Source organism: Podarcis tiliguerta (genome assembly GCF_965153285.1).
Source record: "Podarcis tiliguerta genome assembly, chromosome: 5".
NCBI lineage: Eukaryota > Metazoa > Chordata > Lepidosauria > Squamata > Lacertidae > Podarcis > Podarcis tiliguerta.
Window position 1 is genome coordinate 24,817,576 of NC_139538.1, and position 13,993 is coordinate 24,831,568.

The window sequence follows — 13,993 nt, forward strand, 5'->3', positions numbered from 1 at the left end:
GGGTGGAACAATAATCTAAAAGGGCATTGTTATAAATAGTGTGTTAGAATATAATTGTTTGTCATGTCGTTTGTCCCCTTTAAATCCCTTTGAGTCCTGTTTAAGTAATTTAGACAGCTAGGTTGACAAGAGTCTTGAGACTTCCCTTATAGAGTTGTTGGACCAATCTTCAGCCTGCTTTGTCTTTAGGGACCACCTCAATTGCGGAGCAGGAAGTACAAACAGCGAATATACTGTGAGTTTATTATGAGATTTCAGCTCGGGCTTCAGCTGTCGCTACTGCTTCCTTGCTCTGTTTTACTGAACTATGTAAATGCCGCTGATGTTAATTTGCTCAACTCCTCAATAGAATTGCTGAAACAATAGGCACCCGGATGAGGCTTCTTAATCGTCATTAAGGAGCAGTTATCCCAAAGCACATTAACATGGTTACAGCAGTTTGATGAAGAATTATAAATGGCTGGAACTGAAGCTTTGCCTGTCAAAATCTTTTGGACAAATCTGGCAACTAAAAGAGTAAAGTTTAGAAAACCTTTTTAAAAAGTGTTCGGATGATTACTAATAATAGTATCATTGCACTGTTCAGTTTGTCAAAATTTGTGGTACCAAAATTTTAAGAGAACCTAATAGATCATCAAAGTTAATGGTTTTTTCATTCTCTCTCTCTCTCTCTCTCTCGACTTCATTTTGGCATTTTTCCTTTGCCTAAAATGCCTTGTTAATCACAACCATCCCCACACATTTACTTAATAGCTTTTATCAATAAGCAATTAGAAGTAAGTAAAATGTACAGGCTTATGTATGCTGTGCTCCAATTTTTTTGTTACACCCCTTCCCCCCAAAAAAAAAACCAAAAACAAACAAACAACAACAACCTTTAAATAAACCAGACTTTCTGTTTTAACAATTTAACAGCACAATCCCAACCGTGTATTATCATATGTAAATCCTAATGAATTCAATCATACATAGCCAGGATTTATTGGGGGATGGCGGGCGGAATCGAGCTATCTGTGACTGGTCAGCTAGTTAAGCATTTTTATTTATTTACTTGATTGGGGGGCAGCTCCACCCCCTGCACCCCCTGACTATGCCCGTGGGGCAAGGGCAAATATGCCTCCAAACCAGGGGTCGGCAACATTTTTCAGCAGGGGGCTGGACCACTGTCCCTCAGACCTTGTGGGGGGTTGGGCGGCGGTGGCAGCGGAGGGATGATGAGCGGCGCACGAAAGGGCTCCGGAGAGGGGCTGCTTTAAATGGCGGCTGCTGGAGCGATCACGCTGCTGCTGCTGGTCCCAATCAAAGCCTAGCCCCCTTCCCCTGCAGGGTGGGGAGAATCTGGGGGGGGGGAGGGAGGAGGCACCACCACGGTGTGTGTGAGGGAGAGGGGGGGAAATGGCGCAGCGCAAACAATCAGAATCAGATTCACACCCATCCACATGGCGATTCCCGGACCATCCGCAGGCCGGATCCAGAAGGCAATTGGGCTGGAGCTGGCCCCCGGGCCTTAGTTTGCCAACCCATGCTCCAAACCAAAGAGAGATTTAGACCAGCTCAAGAGTTGGTCTACAGTTATGTAAGCACCACACATTGAAAGCACATGACTTCCTCTGTAGTTGGTTAAGGGTGCTGGGAATTATAGGTCTACGGGGTAAACTCAGTGTATTATGGCAGGGCAAATGAGGCAGTGCCCCACCTTAGCCAGCTCCCAACCAGCTACCTCCTTAGCCTCAGGGCTGCTTTTTGTAGAACTCAACAGGGTGGGGACAAACCTAATCTTTGTTATACTTACCGGTAGGTAGCCATGTTGGCCTGCCATAGTTGAAACAAAATAAACAAATTCCTTCCAGTAGCACCTTAGAGACCAACAAAGTTTGTTATTGGTATGAGCTTTCGTATATCTGAAGAAGTATGCATGCACATACTTTGTTTCGACTAATCTTTGTTAGCTCCACAAGTCACTGGCTCTGGCTCTGTTGTGTGAACTCACTGCTTTCCACCCCCCAATCCCAATGGGCACCAGCCACCACTGGATGAGCCAGTGTGGTGTAGTGGTTAAGAGCGGTAGATTCATAATCTGGGGAAGCGGGTTCGCATCTCCGCTCCTCCACATGCAGCTGCTGGGTGACCTTGGGCCAGTCACACTTCTATGAAGTCTCTCAGCCCCACTCACCTTACAGAGTGTTTGTTGTCGGGAAGGAAGGGAAAGGAGGATGTTAGCCACTTTGAGACTCCTTTGGGTAGTGATAAAGCAGGATATCAAATCCAAACCCTTCTTCTTCTTCCGGATAAAGTACAGTACCCAGGATTCCTTGGAGTGAAAGTCAGGTGCTTTCAATGTATGGCAGGTATACAGCCTCTGATTTACGTACCTCCCTTTGTTCCAATGAAAGGGCGTCCTTCCTTTTAGCTTCTTTAAATAAATCTTTCCCCTCTGGTTTCTTTAGAAGAAAGAATGCTTCTTACGAACTGCTTTCAGGCACATAATTGGCAGCCTTCCCACACCTTCTGATGCTTATAGGAAAGCCCATCTGAAGACATCACAGGGTTTTTAGGAAGCGTGGGCACCCAGGAAAGCTGCAGAGTGCTGATGATTTGCAGAATGAAAAAAAGGACACTCACAAAAACCCCTTGGCTACTTCGAAAGTAAGGTAACCTGCTGCCCACCCTTGAGAATTTCACTGAGGGTTTTTTTTATCCCCTTTTATAAATTTTGGACACAATTTATTTTCTCATTAATTGCTAGAGAATGGTTAAAGAGGGGGGGCGGGACTTTGGAAAAAAAATACGGCACATTACTAGTTAATAATATTTGGTAACTGAGTCTCAGTTCATGGATGTTAAAAGCATCACGTGGAAAAGAAGCAGAAATAGGATTTAAAAGATTTGAGCATGGTTTGATAGAATATGATACATTCTAATGAATAAATCACTATTGGCAACTCGGTAGTGTTAATTCCACTGGCATATCAAGTAGGAAATGCTTTTTTAATGCAAGATTTGCTTTATTTGAAAGGAGATACGGGCCCATTTGTCCAATGTTTTTATTTGTCATGTTTTCCGTTACAGAGAGTTCTATCAAATTCCCGTACAGAGCTTAGTGAAAAATGCCAATTGCATATTTAATAAAGAATAATCCTTCCAGGAACCATTATGGCTTTAAGTGTGATTATAGAACAGCTCTCCAGTAGTTTCTTGAACTTGTATAAACATCCATTTTGTAAAGCTGGAGGCTTAATTGTACTTTTGCATAGATCCATGCCATTTTCAGATAGGCCTCTAATGAATTCCCAACCCTGGAAATTAAAAAGTGATGTATGTTACAAAGCTCTGCTCTAATAAAATTTATACTCCTGTAACTGTTGGATTATTCTACAATTTATAAAATAATTGGTCTTCAATATTATGGTGAACTCTTACGGACTACATTATGGTGTCATGTGCTGCCTTATTCTGGGTTTGTTCTAACATGTTTGAAACAGTAATGCCCTATTTTTATATTGTTTTGACTCATTTGTCTTTAAACCATGTGCCTTTTTCTCTCTCCAGCATGTCAAAAAGATGAGCCCTGCTGGATCAGACCAAAGGCCTATCTGTATAGCATTCTGTTTCCATAATGGCCAATCTGCTGTCCGTGGAAACCCACAAGCAAGATTCCCCTCTCTTGTTGTCATTCCTCAGCAGTTGGTATTGAAATGCATGCTGGTGTTGATCTTGAAAGGATCCTATAATCATTGTGATTAGTACCCTTATCCTCTCATGTAAGGTAAAGGTAAAGGGACCCCTGACCATTAGGTCCAGTCATGGCCGACTCTGGGGTTGCGGCGCTCATCTCGCTTTATTGGCTGAGGGAGCCGGCGTACAGCTTCTGGGTCATGTGGCCAGCATGACTAAGCCGCTTCTGGTGAACCAGAGGAGCGCACGGAAACGCCGTTTACCTTCCCGCTGGAGCGGTACCTATTTATCTACTTGCACTTTGACATGCTTTTGAACTGCTAGGTTGGCAGGAGCAGGGACCGAGCAACGGGAGCTCACCCCGTTGCAGGGATTCAAACCGCTGGACTGATGGGCAAGTACTAGGCTCTGTGGTTTAACCCTCAGTGCAGCCGCGTCCCTTATCCTCTCATGTACCTATTCTTATTTCAACCTAAGAGCGTAAGAAGAGCATTCTGGATCAGGTCAATGTCCCATCTAGTCCAGCATCCTGCTCTCACAGTGCCCAACTAAGTTGATGGCCACAATTTCTTGTGGGAGTGAGTTCCACAGTTTTACTAATTTCTGTGTGAAGTATTTGTCTATCTCCAACTCTTCAGCATCTCTGAGAGAGCACTTTCACTTCATTATGGATTATCCACTTTCACCTCATGATGAATTATTTAATAATACAACTCTATCATGCCTTCTTTTACTCCCCCTTTTTCCTGAACTACAAAGCCCCCAGTGTTGCTCCAACTGCCCTACCCCACCTCAATAATTTTGGTTGCTCTTTTCTGCATCTTTTCCATCTCCACATCACCTTTTTAAAGATATGAGTCAAGTACTCCCACCTACAAAATAAAGTTTCCCTTAGCAGAAAAATGAACTAGACCAGCATCTAAACAGATTTGGCCAAAGGGTTGCCTTCACCTTTGACTGACCCTCAAGGTGTTAAATGCTAGTGCTGAGTGTGGCCAGACCATAATCTCAGCACAAACACAGAGCCCCACACCCTGTCTCAGATGACCTGTGCAGGTATGGCTGCTAGTTTATTGGGCATGAGTTTAAGCGCTTCCTCTTGGCCCAGCCTTTTTCAGGTCTGCCACAGCTCAAGTACACAGAATAGTGTCATTCTCCTGCACCTTCTGTTGGTTTCTGTTTGTGCTACTGTGCAGCTGCTTAGATTCACAAGACTCTGTTTACATTCCAGAGACATTCCAGGCTGTTGGAAGTCTCACGGGAGACGGGAGACGGATGTGACGTTACTGGTTTCCTGTTCCTTTGTTTGTTTCAGTTGCTCTCTGCTCTCACAGAGAGAGGATGTTTCTTTTCTGTCTGCGTAGCGAGAAATAAAACTCTTTAGCCATGTAGCTCATACTATCTTGGAGTTCCGCATGCTGCTTTGATACTCTGCTGAATGGGGAATGTGCCTGGAGCCTTATCAAAGGCTCAGATCGTTAATCATCGTTGGAGGCAATTCCAGAGGAGCTCGGTCGACCACAGGTTCTGACACCTTCTAGGGTTGCCACATTTTGAAGAGCAAAGAAGAGAACACATTTGCCGACTTCTGCTTTTAACTATGGATTGCTATGGCGACTCTACCCATGAAAAAGAGGACATGTCCTCCAACAAGAGGACATGCGGCAACCCTAAATTTACTACACTGGGCTAGGAAGCCAGTAGTGGGGGCTCTGTGCCAGGGTCTCAGCTGGCTAGGGCTGAAAAGAATGGGAATAAACAACATCTAGAGGGCCACAGGTTCCCCATCCCTGGGACATGGCAGTTCTCAGGAAGACCTTCATCGTGTGCACACAATACCTTTAAAGCACAGGGGAAAGCATATTTCCCATCCCCTCAAAGAATTCTGCCCCCTGTAGTTTACCCTTGGCAGAGTTACAATTCCTAGGAACCCTTAAGAAACTCTGGTGCCCAGAATTCTTTGAGGGGCAAAATGTGCCTTCAATGAATAATGGGCACACAGTCCTTCCTGTCTCAGGAGCATCTGATAACTGGTTTGGTTTTTCAAAACTCAATTTTATTAAAGGTTTTCAACATTTAATGCAGTAAATACCAAACAAAACTGCTATCTGAAGAGAACAAAATAATAACAAAGAAAAGAAAATGGGGAGGAAAGCAAGGAAGAAAAAAGAAACACACAAACACAAAGTTTTATATTCTGGTCTGGATGAGGTCAGTTCAAGGTTTGAGGATATGCTATAGGTCTGCAGGGCCTTGTGACATGGCTGTTGGTGCCTCTGATGGCTGTTTATTATTTTATCATTTATTGGATTTATATACTGGTCCTCATCAAAAGATCTTGATCACATGATAAAGTCTCATTGTCATGTGATCAAGATCTTTTGATGAGGACCAGTATATGAAGAAGAGGATAAAATTGACTACCTTCCGGTTCTATGAATCTATGACTGCCAAGTGATTTGTTCTGAAACGGCTGGGTAACGCTAATTTCTTGTGCTTCTTCCTTTTGTTTGAACAGGTATTCGAAGGATATTTGAGCAGCAAAGGAAGCACAGATTTCGCACAGCCACCTTTGAACCGCCGTGCTGCTTTAAAAGATGAGTTGCGTCACTAACAAGCCACAGGTGTACACTACAGGAGCGGGTGAAATTGTAATTGAGGAGTATGATGGCAGTTAATTGTCTTTAATGTATTTATCCCAAGATGCACTTATGCATCTGCTATATGTCTAGGTGTTTGTTACCAGGAGCTTTTCCCGATACTTACGCAGTGGAGGATCTATATCTAAGAGACAATAAAGATGGTGAAAATGCTATCAAGGGACTCTGAAGTGGCAGGACAAAGAAACTTAGCCTCCCTCTACGTCTTGGAAATAAATGGGCCTATTTATTTTGATGGGATTTTTTTATGCATTTCCCCATATTATGGTGTAAATACTAAACACTTGACAGCCATTTTCAGGCAGTAATCGTTCAGCTGAACTGCCATACGCCGAAGTATTTTAGTGGGCAGATAGTTTGATATTTGCCTTTCTGTTAAGAGGTGCTTCTCTCCGCCGTGGGCTTATTGCTCTAATAAAATAGCTTCATACTGTAGATTAAAATAATGTCTAGCCTGCCACTGACAATGGAGGATTTATGTGTGGGAGTAACCCACAATACTGCCTCCATGCATGCATGGAGAATAGATGTGATAATTAGTCATACACTGTCATTCATTTATGCAAGCAATACAGAAATGTAAGATGAGAACAACAGTGAGGCATTGCTGTGCAATAGTGCCCTGAATTCTAAATGTACTAAAACAGTGGGAGCGCAGAACTGATTATTAACCACGCTGTGGCCAAATTTTGCTCCTGTTTTTGTTCATGGTAGCTTTATCAATTTATCTGTTTTAAACGTGTAATCTGTCCTCCCTGTACTCCAGATTGGGGTGTGTGTGTATGTGTGTGTTTAGATAATTACAAACTTCTTAGTCCTGGCAAATGAAAGCATGTGGTCTGTGGTCTAAGGTCCTGTACTATACTGAACATAAGAAGACAGAAAATATATGTACAACATGTTTTAAATCAGGGATAGGGAACCCAAGGGGCACATTCCTTTCTGGGTAGTCTTTTGGGAGGGGCACATGGCAAGGGCAAATGTGAACAGAGCAATGAATGCAAATTTTACACTCACTGTAGGCTAGTTAGTGCACAAAGTCTTTATGTTCCTCTCTATGCTCCATCCAGGGAGGAAAGAGGCATTATCTGTGTTTAAGGGCATATTCCAGACAGGCAAAGAGAAGACACTCAAGAAAAAGCAGGGTTAGTATGAGGTGCAGCTAGGGAGTGTGGCCTTTGGAGAGTCCCCAGGGCCAGAGAGACAGGGGCATTAGGATGCTTGAGATGGCTAGCAGTGCCGTACCAAGACATTGTACTGCCTAAGGTACATCCCAATGCACACACAAACCCACAGAGACCTAGGATGAACACTTTAAAAATACTTGCCACACCTTTCAGGCACTTCAGGGTACCACTTGAAGCAGGGCCCACTCGAGCAGCTAATAAAATGGTAGAAAAGAAAAAAGAATTCAAAGTAGGGAAAACAGAAAGGTCTGACCTTTCCTGCTACTGACACTTGGTGCTGTAGAGAAGCTGTGGCAAGGGATGAGAAGTGGTCTCTCCCTCTGTGTGCTTCCTAGAAGAGGGCATGGGAAGCCAATAAGATTCCAGCAGTCTCCCTCTTGCAGCAGGCCCACCATATCTTGCTGCCTAACGCCAAAGATGGCAGCCTATTGTATGTACAGACGCCAAGTGGGCCGACGGTTGAATCATATTTCAACACTGGCAATGGGACATCCACTGTCACACTTCAGAGAAACAGAAATAGTGGAGGGTGTTTGTTTTGTTTTTTTGCAGGGGGAAACAGACCAAGTGGGACCCAGAGCTCTCTCCTCTACCAGAGGGAAACAGCTGAGGGACAGTCACAGCTGCCTCTGAACATCTGCTTCCTGAGGGAAAGGGTTCAATTTGGCTAATGACAGGGCTAGTCTTGGACATGGGACAACCTATCAGGAGTGGCTGCCTCTTGTCTTTCTTCCACTGTGGCTGAGCCGATGAGGAATCAACCCTGAGAGCAGAATTACATTAACATAAGAAGAGCCTTGCTGGGTCCGACCAAAGCCCCATCAAGTCCACCTCCCTGATCTTTCAGTGGCCAACCAGATATCTGTGGGAAGCTCACAAGGACGACATGAGCACAACAGGACTCTCCAAATTATCGAGCCCCAACAACTGGTATTCAAAGGCATATTTCTTCCGATCCTGGAGGTAATATGTAGACCACGGGTAGGCAAACTAAGGCCTGGAGGCAAGATCCGGCCCAATCGCCTTCTAAATCCAGCCCGCGGACGGTCCAGAAATCAGCGTATTTTTACATGAGTAGAATGTGTCCCTTTATTTAAAATCCATCTCTGGGTTATTTGTGGGGCCTGTCTGATGTTTTTACATAAGTAGAATGTGTGCTTTTATTTAAAATGCATCTCTGGGTTATTTGTGGGGCATAGGAATTCGTTCATCCCCCCCCCCCCAAAAAAAAATATAGTCCAGCCCCACACAAGGTCTGAGGGACAGTGGACCGGCCCCCTGCTGAAAAAGTTTGCTGACCCCTCATGTAGACATTGTAACTAATAGCCATTGATCTTATTCTCCACCTCCATGAATCTGTCCAGTCTGCTTTTAAAGCAAACAAAGTTGGTCGCCATCCCATTGGCCCTATTGGCCGTATACATTTGAAGCAGTATCATCCTGCTTTAAACAGCTATGGCTTCTCGCAAAGCATTCTGGGCACTGTGATTTGTTTGCTGAGAGTAGTTAGGAGAGCCCTACTCCCCTCACAAGCTACAATTCCCATACCTCACTGGGAAGAAGGGTTGACTGTTGAACCACTCTGAGAATTATAGCTGTGAGGGGAATAGGGCTCTCCTTAACAACTCTAAGCACCCTTAACAAACTACAGTTTCAGGATCCTTTGGGGGAAGACCTGATTGCTCAAAATAGTAGGATATTGATTTAAATGTATAGTGCAAATGAGGCCTATATCTTTTAATGGAAAATTCCATTATGCTCTGTGTGAAGAAGTATTTTGTTGGGAGAGAACCTATCCTGAAATCCCAGAGAGCTACTCAGCTAATTAGGTACAAGGCACTTTTCTATGCTTCTGTACTAGATGTCTCCTATCCATATTCTCACTGACACTCTCAACTCTACAAGGTTAGTTAGACCTCTTAAGGAGAAGGTGCTGTTGAGTTCGATTCAATTAGAGAAGAAGGGCTGTGGGCCGAAAACTGCACAAAAAACTTATTTGGGAGTTTTTAATAGCGGCTTTTCCAGAGGTCTAGAATTCTCCCCATGCTAACTTTTCACCAGAGAGTTAACTTCCTACATAATCAAGGCTACTTTGAAATTTTTATTCATTCATACTGGATAACCTTCCACCAATTCCATAAGGCCTATGACAATTGCCCCAATCCTGCAACTTGCGTAAGTATGATAAGTGCAGCTCAGCAGTGCTACAAGAAAATGTAGAACCTTATATACTGTTGGGGACATTGTTGTTGTTGTTGTTTTAAAAAATGGGGAATGAATGTGTACTATTGATTTTCATATTTTAATTGCGTTATCAAAAACACAATTAATGGTTTCCCCCCCAAGAAAACAACAAGTACAACGCTATCTCTCTCTATATATAGGAAGAAGAGGTGCTGTTAGGGCACTGCTATGTCTCTGAAATGTATTGCCTGTATCAGCTCTTTCTTGCAGGAATCGCCATGCAGAATTATGGCTGTCCTTCCAACGTGGATCCAAATTTATATCAGGCTGCTGTTTCCTCCATCTGATATAGAGCAAATATTAGCATTGTCTAGAAGCGCCTTCTGTCCCTTCTAGTAATCCGCTTCTCCCTCAGAGGAGCCTAATAAAAATGCGGTTGCTGTGGTAATTGTTATATTATGTTCAGAAAAGTGCCAAGAATATAATTACTTGCAAAATGACTTCACAGTTCAACTTTAATATACGTGGTAGAACTGTTGGGTAGTAAAAGACAAGGAAAACCGGGTAAACAAGTCTATTTAGTGGTAGTATCTTTATTAAATTAAACTTTTAATAGTATCACTGTGTTTACAGTACATTAACTAGTCACAATTTTCAATATATATATATATACCCAAGCCACCAGAAGATGGATTCCTTAAGAATGTTCTCCCAGGTATGTGTAGAATATTAATTAGGACTGTCTATTTCGGTCGGATAATAACAATGTCCAACAACTGAATGGAATCTGTGACCTGTGAAAGAACCATTCATATGCTTTAGACTGCCTTGGAGCATTATTTAACAAGTGAACATGGAACTTTTTCACAGTGATCCCAAACGTTTCAACTGTGTATTTCATGGTTTGGTTGTTGTTGTGTCTCCAAAAACACACACAGAGATTCGCTCTCCACCCCTACCCCCACGCTCTTGGGAAGGATTCCATGCTTGCTCTCACTTAAATAAATGCTTTTTAATGCTTTTTTATACGATCGTTTCTGCTATGATACCTATGGGCTTTCGATTGTAGTACTGGTAACCAGCGGATGTGTTCCAGCAATTGAATGTCTTCATCTTAAATCTTTAGGGCTGCACAACACCACCTTTAACAATCAGCCGTAATTAAAAAGCCGCTGTTCAAATTGTGTAAGGGATAAGTAAATTTCATTTTAAATACTGTAGTCAGGATTAAGGGGTTTTCTCACTGGGATGCCTGTGGGCTCCCCCCCTTCCTCCTTCTTCTTGACTTCAGGCTGTATCATTTTTCAATGGAGAGCTAAGAATAATGGCCATTTACTGTAGCAATTTCTAGAAGTATTTCAGTTTATCAAAGATGTTTCTCACGACTGACAGAAGCATATGGCTCACTTGCAGTTCCTGTAAGCATCCCATGGGGCATGTTTCTCCATCCACAAAAGCACCATCAGAGGTCTAACTAGCTGATATTTGTCCTAACTAGCAGACAAGTCAAGTCCCCATAGGGAGTAGGGATTCAATGGACAGGGAGAATCAGCTGTCTCCAGCTATGCCACATGGGCTCTCAAGGGCAGCTTTGTGAGATACAACAGGCACCAAAAGTGACCCCCTGTCCTTGCCTTCTCAAATATGTTGTTCCATCTTTTACAATGTTACACTGAAATGAAATTCTGCGCATGGTGTGTGTGTTAATTTGCATTGGGAAGTACAGTGGTGCCTCGCAAGATGAAAAGAATCCGTTCCACGAGTCTCTTCGTCTTGCGGTTTTTTTCGTCTTGCGAAGCAAGCCCATTAGCGGATTAGCGCTATTAGCGCTATTAGCGGTTTAGCGGCTATTAAGGGATTAGTGGCTATTAAGGGATTAGCGGCTATTAAGGGATTAGCGGATTAGCTGCTAAAAGGCTATTAGCGGCTTAGTGGATCAGCTGATAAGCGGCTTAGATCAGCTGTTAAGCAGCTTAGCATCAGCTGTTAAGCGGCTTAGCGAACAGCTGTTAAGCGGTTTAGGGGCTGGGGGAAAAGGGGGGGAGGGGAAAAAACCCCGCAGAACTCGCAAGATATTTTCGTCTTGCGAAGCAAGCCCATAGCAAATTCGTTTTGCGAAGCACCTCCAAAACGGAAAACCCTTTCGTCTAGCGGGTTTTCCGTCTTGCGAGGCATTCGTCTTGCGGGGCACCACTGTACAGCAATTACTGCTTTTCTGGGCTTAATGACCTTTCAGATCCCTCATCTTTAGATGGTAATATGCATAACTTTACAGTAGTACCTTGGGTTACAGGCGCTTCAGGTTACAGATGCTTCAGGTTACAGACTCAACTAACCCAGAAATAGTACCTCGGGTTAAGAACTTTGCTTCAGGATGAGAACAGAAATCGCGGCGCGGTGGCAGCGGGAGGCCCCATTAGTTAAAGTGGTACCTCAGGTTAAGAACAGTTTCAGGTTAAGAACGGACCTCCAGAACAAATTAAGTTCTTAACCCAGGTACCACTGTACTTTCTTCAAAAGGGGAACCAGCCCTGCTGCCTTTGGAGAGGCCTACTCATTCTCTTGACCTCTGCCCATGGATGGGAAAAGTTTCCAGAGAACCAGGCTCTCAAAAGGTATATTTTGCTTCATTGTGAAAGACACGTCAAGCCCCTTTCAGATCTTCTTCTCAGCGTGTTCACTCTATGCACGGGGAACAGGACATGGTGGCGCTGTGGTCTAAACCACTGAGCCTCTTGGGCTTGCCGATCAGAAGGTCGGCGGTTCGAATCCCCATGATAGAATGAGCTGCCATTGCTCTGTCCCAGCTCTTGCCAACCTAGCAGTTCGAAAGCATGCTAGTGCAAGTAGATAAATAGGTACGGCTGCGGCGCGAAAGTAAACAGCGTTTCTGTGCGCTCTGGCTTCTGTCACAGTGTTCCGTTGCGCTAGAAGAGGTTTAGTCATGCTGGCCACATGACCTGGAAAGCTGTCTGTAGACTGGACTGGTCTGTAGCCGCCTTTGACTGTACTTAACCGTCCAGGGGTCCTTTACCTGATTGTGCCACCAATCCATAATGGCTGTGAGTCACTGTTAGAGCCTTATTCAACTGTCACCCCCCTCATGGGATCATGAGGCACAAGCTAGCCCAGTACCCTCCATCGTACCCTCATTACCTGCCCCCACTGCTCCCCACATATTGGGGACTGCATGTTTGTTGTGAAGATCCTCAAGAACATAAGAGGAGCCTGGTGGATCAGGCCAATGGCCCATCTAGTCCAGCATCCTGTTCTCGCAGTGGCCAACCAGATGCCTGTGGGAAGCCTGCAACTTTATTGGAATTCTAGTGCTCCAACTAGGCTAGCTCAGTCAGTAGCACACGAGACTCTTAATCTCAGGGTTGTGGGTTCAAGCCCCACGTTGGGCAAAAGATTCCTGCATTGCACGGGGCTGGACTATAGATGACCCTCGTGGTCCCTTCCAACTCTACAATTCTATGATTCTATGGGGGGACGACCTTTATCTACTCCATGCCAGGCAACATTGTATAATTTCTTTCATATCACCACTTGCTTTCCTTTTCTCTAAACTAAAAAGTCCCACATATTGCGAGAGCCAGTGTGGTGTAGTGGTTAAGAGCGGTAGTCTTGTAATCTGGGGAACTGGGTTTGATTCCCTGCTCCTCCACATGCAGCTGCTGGGTGACCTTGGGCCAGTCACACGTCTTTGAAGTCTCTCAGCCCCACTCACCTCACAGAGTGTTTGTTGTGGGGGAGGAAGGGAAAGGAGAATGTTAGCCGCTTTGAGACTCCTTAAAGGGAGTAAAAGGTGGGATATCAAATCCAAACTTTTCTTTAAAAAAAAAAAAAGTCCCACATATTGCAACCTTTCCTCATAGGGGAGTCGCTCCATCCCCTTGGTTTTTTGGGTTGCTCTTTTCTGAAAACTTCTCAATATTCGTTTTGAGGCGAGGCGACCATACCTTCTCTGCTCATGTATTCTTCCTGTGCAATTTAGAATCCTGATTATAATAGTAATATAATTCCCCAGCCACTCTGGGTGGCTTCCAACAGAATATTAAAATACAATGCAGTGGTACCTTGGGATGTGAACGGGATCCGTTCTGGAGCCCCGTTTGCATCCTGAACAGAATGTAAGATGCGATGGCGCGTCTGCACGTGCACGGGTCCTGTTTTGCCCCTTCAGCACATGCGCGTGACATAATTTTGAGCGTCTGTGCATGTGCGAGTGGCAAAACCCGGAAGTAACGCGCTCCGTTACTTCTGGGTTGCCACAGAGCACAACCC